The 8,780-nt window shown below is 34.9% G+C and overlaps 1 pseudogene; it reads left to right on the forward strand.

Moving 5' to 3' along the window:
* Positions 1-6,923: 6,923 nt before the first annotated feature.
* Positions 6,924-8,219, forward strand: LOC138168603 (RAD9, HUS1, RAD1-interacting nuclear orphan protein 1 pseudogene; annotated as a pseudogene).
* The last annotated feature ends 561 nt before the right edge of the window (positions 8,220-8,780 follow it).

Here is an 8,780-nt window from a genome sequence, read left to right on the forward strand (position 1 = left end):
TATATCCCTAAATTCTCACATCAATAAAGTAAAGAGTAGATTAATTAATTGGGCATGCAACTACCAAAAAAAAAACCTAAAAAAAGGACAAATTAAAAATCCTCAATTAAACACAAAATTGGAAATCCTTGAAAATCAAAGCAGAGATTAAAAAAACTGAAATTGGACAAGTCATAAATAAGCTCCATAAGTAAAAAAACCCCAGGACAAAGACATTCACAAGTGAATTCTACCATTTAAAGAACAATTAATTCCAAAACCATCTAAGCTATTTGGAAAAACTGGCAAAGTAGTCCTTCCAAATTCCTTCTACAACACCTATATGGTGTTATACCTAAACCAGGAAGAACAAAAAGAGAGGAAGAAAACTATTGACCAATTTCACTAATGAATATTTATGCAAAAATTTTAATAAAATACTAGCAAGGAGATTGCAGCAATTGATTGCAAAGATCATAAACTATGGCCAAGTGGGATTTATACCAGAAATCCAGGGCTGGTTCAATATTAGGAAAACTATTAGCATAACTGTCCATATCAATAACAAAAATAATAGAAATCATGATTATCTCAATAGATGCAGAAAAAAACACTTTTGATAAAATACAACATCCATTCCTATTTTTAAAATCTCTAGGAAGCACTGGAATAAGTGGAGAGTTCCTTAAAATAGTAAGTAGTATCTGCCTAAAACAATCAGCAAGCACTATCTGTAATGTGGATAAGCTTTAAGCCTTGCCAGTAAGATCACAGGTGAAGCAAGAATGTCCATTATCATCATTATTATTCATTACTGTACTAGAAATGCTAGCTATAGCAATAAGAGAAGAAAAAGAAATTGAAGATATTAGAATAGGCAATGAGGAAACAAAACTATCATTCTTTCTAGATGATATCATAGTATACTTTGAGAATCAACTAAAAAACTAGATGAAACAATTATCAATGTCAGCAAAGTTGTAGGATATAAAATAAACCCATATAAATCATCAGCTGATGTCCAGCAGTAAAAGATGAAAACAGAAATTACATTTAAGATAAAACACTTGGGAGACTACCTGCCAAGACAAATCCAGGAACTATATGAACATTTTTTACACAAATAAAGTCACATCTAAACAACTGGAGAAATAATAATTGCTCGTGGGTAGGCTGGGCAAATATAATAAAAATGACAATTCTATCTAAATTAATTTACTTTTTCATGCCATACCAATCAAGCTACCAAAACAATTTTCATAGAGTTGGAAAAAATAGTAACCAAATTGTCCTGGAAGAACAAAAGGTCAAGAATATCAAGGGAATCAGTGAAAAAAAAATGTATTACAAAGTAGTAATCAGCAAAACAATCTGGTTTTGATGAAGAAAATAGAGTGAAGGCTCTGTGGGATAAATTAGGTACACAATACACAGTAGCAAAGGACCATAATAGTCTAGTATTTTGTAAATCCAAGGTTCCAAAAAACTATTTGACAGAAATTACTGGGAAAACTGGAAAGCAATTTGGCAGAAAAGAAATATAGGTCAATATCTCACACTGTATTCCAAGATAAGGTCAAAATTTATATATGGTTTAGAAATAATAGGTAATATCATAAGCAAATTAGCAAGGAATACTTTACCTGTCAGATCTATGGATAAGGGAAGAATTTATGACCAAACAAGAGATAGAGATCATTATAGCATGTAAAATGCATAATTCTGATTACATTAAATTAAATTTTTTTTTGCAATGCAGCCAAAATTAGGAGGAAAGCAGGAGACTGGGGAAAAATTTTTATTGCAAGTTTTTCTGATAAAAGCCTAATTTCTCAAATATATAAAGAATTGAGTCAAATTTGTAAGACTACAAATCATTACCAATTGACAAATGGTCAAAGTTTTCAGAAGAAGAAACCAAAACTATTTATAGTCATACAAAAATGCTCTAAATCACTAATGATTAAAGAAATGTAAATTAAAACAACTCTGAGGTACTACCTCATAGTTATCAAAATGGCTAATATGACAGAAAAGGAAAACTACAGATGTTGGAGGGAGTGTGGAAAAATAGGGACACTAATTCACTCTTGCAGGAGTTGTAAACTACTCCAACCATTGTGGAGAACAATTTGAAACTATACCCAAAGGGCTATAAAATTGTGCATGCCCTTTGACTCAGTTATACCACTACAAGGTCTATCTCCCAAAGAGACAAAAAGAAAAAGTCCTATATATACAAAAATATTTATAGCAGGTCTTTTCATGGTAGCAAAGAATTGGAAATCGAAGGGATACCCATTAATTGGGGAATGGCTGAACAAGTTGTAATATATGACTGTGATGAAGTACTATTGTGTTATAAGAAATGATGAGCACAATAGTTTCAGAAAAACCTAGGAGAAATTATATGAATTGATGAAAAGTTAAATAAGCAGAGTCAGATCACTGTATACAGTAACAGCAATAGTAGATAATGATCAACTGTGAATGACTTAAATTATTCTCAGCAATACAATGATCCAAATCAATTCCAAAGGACTTATGATGAAAAATGCTATCTACCTCCAGAGAGAAAACCAATAAAGTCTGAATGCAGATAGAAGCATACTTTTTTTTTTAACTTTTTTTACTTTTCTTTTTTCTTTTTTTGGTCTGTATTCTCTTTCAGCATGGCTAATATGGAAATTTCCCTTTTCAAGGAAGGAAAAGGAGAGGGAGGGAATTTGGAAAACTATAAAAATTATTAAAAATGAATGTTAAAATTAGTTTTTAAATGTAATTGAGAAAAATTAAAAGTCTTTTTCAAATGTTTAATACAAAGATATTTTTCAAAGTAGAAAATACTAAGAAATGTTTATACAAAGTTATAGCCTCCCAATAAATAGGTACAAATTGGGGTACATATGTGTAACTGCTGTGACATAAGAAATAATGAACAAGAAGAATTAAAGGAGGCACAGGAAGAATTATATGAATAGAATCAGAGTGAAGTAAGCAGAACCAACCAGAAAGGAATACATAGTGACTCCATCAATGGAAAACACAAAAATAAAATGAAACTGAACACTGTGTAATTATAATGATTTCACTTAGCTCTAAAGAAGAGATGAGAAGATAAATAAAATAAAATTTTTTTTAAATCCCATATTTCTTTTTAGAGGTGGAGTATCACAAGTATGGAACATCACAAACACTTTCAGATTTGGTTGATGCTTTGTTAAGTTTTGCTGAATTCCTACACAAGCTGCTGGATGGTTTCTTTGTTTTCTCCTGACATTGGGAATGTATTGGTGGAACATTATGCATATATATCTGTCAGCTCTCATCATATGACCAGCTCATTTTCTCATTCTATTTGACATTCCTTGATGACAGCTTTTATTTGTATTCTTCTTTATTAGTAGTAATGAAGACTGCTGGTTTTCAGCATGTTCTTCTCCATTGCCCTCTGTGAGAGGTATTTTTAATTCTTCAAAGACCATTGTATTCCACATCTCAATTATACATAGTAAAACTGGTATAATGTTGGTATTAAAAATATGGGCCTTTGCTTTCATGGGAATCTTGGGGCCATTTAAAAAAGCTTTGCAATTTTCTGAAGACAATTCAGTTATCTTCTCCCTCCTGTTTAACTCCTGGCCAAACTAACTGTCCACTTGCACTCTCTGTTCAGAGATACTAACAGACAAGCTCTGTGGATTATCTATCCCAATGCATGTTACCATCTGGGAAATAGGCATTCTTTATTTGGCCTTTCCTGTGTGAATGGATAGATCAAATTCCTTTTAGTTGTTAAAGATCCCTTCTAGGAGATTCTGCAGTATTTTGTGGTTTGATACAATCAAGCAGTATGTGGTCCACAGAAAGGAGCATCTTGAGGACTATACTGTTCACAGGGAATCTCTCTTCAGCTTGGATTCTGTACCAGATCCCCTCTATCAGAGTGTCACACAACTTTGGGGAGCATACATATTCCTGTTTTATGCCTGATGAGATCACTAAACAGGTTATTTCTGTTATAGCTAAGTGGTACAGTAAATAGAATGTTGGGCCTGGAAGGCTCATTTTCATAAGTTCAAATCTGGTCTCAGACACTTACTAGTTGTGTGACCCTAGTCAAGTCACTTAACCCTGTTTGTCTCAGTTTCCTCATCTATAAAATGAGCTAAGAAGGAAATGACAAACCATTCTTGTATCTTTACCAAGAAAACCCCAAATGGGGCCACAAAGAATCAGACAAGACTAAAACAACCGAACAATTTCTGTTGCTGTACTTCTTAAGAAAACTTCAATAACTTTGATATATGGATAGGAGAAACCTTGTTATAAAGAGCTTACAAGGCAGTATTTTGTTCTACTATATCAAATGCTTTTTTCATAATCCACAAAAATAAATATAGTTAGGTCTTATATTGTTTAATTGTGCAATGATAAAGATGTCCATTGTTGAATATTGCTTTTAATAGCCTGTTTATTCCCTACTGATACCTTCACTAAGGATGTTCTCTTTTTGCATATAGATGATTCTCATAAAAATTTTACATAAATGGGATAGTATGCATATATGTCAGTTGTGAATGATATTCTCTTATCTTTTTAAAATAGTATTAATGTCTGAGATTTTCCCCATGATGTTATTATTTTCTCTCCTTGAATATTTTGAATATTAGTCCTTCAGTACCCTCACAATTATGTCATTTGCAGCATGAATTTCCTCTATATGTCTTTTATTCAATCTAGCTACCTTTCTTGTCTTTGTTCTTTTTAGTCAGGGTCATTTTTATTCCTCTTTAAATACATCTAGGACTGTGATGCTATCATCCAAGTATGATGGTTCTGTTGTTGTGGATGTTGTTGTAATGATTACAAATCTTTCCTTCTTTCCTTCTGTTTGTTGTCCTCCTTCCATTTTCATTCATAAATGCCCTTGGTGTGACTTTGTAGAGTCAGATACCTTGCCAAGGTTTCTTTAAACTGGTTTTTCTCTCCTTTGCTTCTCTCCACTTTATGAGACAATGATGCTCATAATCATCCATCATCCTTCTTTGTAGGATTTTACAAACGAGTTTATATTCTAACCCTGTGTTGCCTTTGGCAGCCATCTCTCTGTTTGGCAAGTAAATCAGATACTTGCTGACTTAGGTGCTTCCTAGGCACTTTTGGTCTGCTGTTGTGACAATTAATTTACCTTTATTAAATTCCTGGATAAAATTATTGTTCTACAATAATTTCCCTTACATCAAAATAAATTTCTTTCTTTACAACTTACCCATAGCTCTTAGTTCTATCTTCTGGCAGAACAAATATACATTTTCCTTATACCACTTTTTCAAATTCTTAGAGATGGCTATCACCCCCCCCCATCTTCTCTTTTCCAGAAAACCACCTCTACCTATTTCCTTCCACCATTCTTTGTATAGCATCATCTCAAGAACCTTCTTGTTCTAGTAGGACAAGTTAAAAAGTAGAAAAGAGAGATATAAAATTCTTTGAGATTCCAAAGCAGATTACTTACAGATGAGGACTGGGGATGAGAGAGATGCAAGAAGACTTCATGGAGACCATAGTATTTGTGTGAGGTCTTAAGTCAGGGGTCCTTAACCTGTGGTCCATAAGATGGCTTTAAAAATATTTTGATAACTATATTTTCATATAATTGTTTTCCCTCATAATCCTATGTATTTTATTGCATCCGTTTAAAACCATTAGTCTGACAAGAAGTCCATAAGCTTCACCAGACAGCCAAAAAAGGTACATGACAGAAAAGTTTAAGAACCCTTGCTTTAAAGTATTTTGTTCTACTATGTCAAATGCTTTTTTTTTTAATAATTTACAAAAATAGCTCTTTTTCTTTTTTTTAAACTTTAATTTATTAATTTGTTTGTTTCCTTTTAGTTTACAGGATTCAATTCCACAATTCCTTGAATTTCACATTTTGTCCCCCTCCTTCCCCTCCCCCCCATGGCGTCTTATAATCAAGTATAGGATCTGTAAATACTTTCACATTATACAATGGTCAGGTTATAAGGATGGATTATACCAGCTGGAATGAAAAATGGTAAAGAGGACATAAAATCAAATAAGAGAACGAAAAAGATCAGGTATTTTGCTTCCACCTGGATATAAATTTAGTTCTTTCTAGTTCTTTCTCTGGATGCACATTTTTCTCTCCATCATGCGTCTTTTGGGATTGACTTATATCCCTGTATTGTTGAGAAGAGTCCAGTCTATCAAAGTTGGTCATCACACATACGTTGAGTCTGTAATTGTGTACAAATTCCTCCTGGTTCTACTCTTCTCACTCAGCATCAGTTCTTTTAAGCCTCTCCAGGTAAATATGAAGACCGCCTGCTCCCCGTTTCTTATGGCGCAATAGTATTCCATAACATGCATATACCACAACTTGTTCAGCCATTCCCCAATTGATGGGCACCCCCTTAATTTCCAATTCTTTGCCACAACAAAAAGAGCTGCTATAAACATTTTTGTACATATGGGTCTTTCTCCCATTTCTATGATCTCTTTGGGATATAACCCTAGGAGTGGTATTGCTGGATCAAAGGGTATGAAAGTATTTATAGTGCTTTGGGCATAATTCCAGATTGCTCTCCAGAAAGGCTGGATCAATTCTCAACTCCACCAACAATGCATTAGTGTTCCAGTTTGCCCACATCCTCTCCAGCATTTGTCATTTTCCTGTTTTGTCATCTTAGCCAATCTGACTGGTGAGATGTGGTACCTCAGAGTTGTTTTGATTTGCATTTCTCTAATCAATAGTGAATTAGAGCATTTCTTCATGTGCTTATAGATAGCTTTAATTTCTTTCTCCGAAAACTGCCTGTTCATATCCTTTGACCATTTATCAATTGGGGAATGACTTGTAAAAATAGCTCTTTTTCATGCTCGAGTTTTTGTTCCAAGTGCTTTCTCCATTGGAGGAATTGCACTCACCCAGTGTTGAGGATCGTTGCCAGTCTCCTTGATGTATTTCCCCAGCCAACATGAGGCTACTCACTGTCCTTCTCTCCTCGATTGTTGATGCCTCCCAGGAAGAAATGCAAAAGCCAGTCCCGGAAACCACAATTGGTATTCCAAGAACGGCCTTGGGAGGGACCCAAGCATCCCTTGGATCCCCGCAACCAGCCTCCGCTCTCCCGAGGCATGCTCAGGTCAAACCAATAGACCACAAGACCATCACCTCCTGGGTGTCTCCTCAGTTTGAGAATACAGGAGGCTGGTTGCCAGTCTACCAGAAACATCAGGTGCCTTACAATCTTCGGAATCTGGAAAAAGGTTCATGTCAAAAAGCAGCCAAGAACAGGTTTCCACCTTTGTCCTTCAAGAGTTCAGTGTCTTCTTCCAGTGAAGCTTCTTTGGATAAACTTTCAGTTATGGACTTTCCTCTGCAGTGTCCAAAGGACACTGCCAGAAATTCTTTGATCCCTCAAAGTCCTCAAAGATGTATGGAATTGTCTTCTCATGACCTGGAAAATTTAGGCTACATGGTTATCCCACCTGATATCCAGACCCCAGAACAGTCCCCTGTGAAGGACAGTGGGCATATTCCCATAGACCAGAGGCAGCATATGAGAAGAAGCTGCCCCCTCCTAATGGACCCTCCCAAGAGCCTAGTCTCTGGACCTGTATTGGTTGCAGACACACCAGAGGAGAAGTATGGGCTGAAGGTAACTTGGAGATGATGATATCAACTTCTTAATTACCTCAGGGAGACGAGAAAATTGAGCATGAGCCAGTTTCTTGTGAAGACATGAGTGGAACCTTGAAATACTTATCTCTTTTTTACCAAGAACTGGGATCCAGAAGGGCAGAAATTTACATTGCCCCAAGGATGGTTTTTATAGTGCTGCTAAATCCAATTTCTGACCCTTGAAGAGATCAAATCAATAGACTCAAGTGTCATTTAGGACCCTTGTTTAGGTCCCTGTTGATTTAATGGGGAACTGTAAGCCCCAGAATGGTTATGTGAACTAAAGCTGAAGTTCCCTAAAATGTTTTTTGGTATTGTTAGTTAATGGCATAGAATACACAGAACATTCTTTTTATATTTTTCCTCCTACTATTTATCTAGTTTAAAGGTGATTCATAGCAGGTAGAGGGGAAATGGCTACATATTTTCAACAAACTGTAAATATGCACTTAAGGGTGGGAAGATAACTTTTAGGAAATATTAAAATGTTTACAAATAAATGCAGAAAAAAATAATTCACAAAAATAAATATAGTTGGATCTTGTATTTCCTACATTTTTGTTTAATTGTGCAATGGTAAAGACTTTAATAAGCAATATAAGTAGAATTCCTGGCAAAGGAAATGATGTAAACAAAGGCAAAAAAGTAGGTATTACTGTTAATAATCCCAGAGAATGAATGGATAATGTCCAACAATGATAGTATCAAAGATGAAGACCTAGGCAAGAAGGAACTAGTATTTTAGACTCAGTTTATCCTGGAAGATTGGTCCCCAGGCAATGTAGCCTTACTAGATATTATTATAGTATAAGACACCCTGAGGAAGAGAGAAATATTTACATCTTTCCTGGCTACCTTTCCATGTGCTAGACCTGGGGGTGGGGTATAACACACTAATATATTTATGTATCAGACAGTTCTTTCAGAGATCCTAACATCACTGTCACATTCACATCCCCCAAACTTGGAACTCATTTGAGTCTTAATCACCTTCTAAAAGCAACTTACACTATGATATAGCTATGAAATAATAGCCAATTTATAACTATTAGCTGTTTTATCCATTCTTCTTGCTTAAAATCTCCAGTAT

This window comes from Petaurus breviceps, unplaced genomic scaffold, assembly GCF_028583685.1.
Source record: "Petaurus breviceps papuanus isolate PSGF00001 unplaced genomic scaffold, PetGlider_PUasm1.0 37, whole genome shotgun sequence".
Lineage (NCBI taxonomy): Eukaryota > Metazoa > Chordata > Mammalia > Diprotodontia > Petauridae > Petaurus > Petaurus breviceps.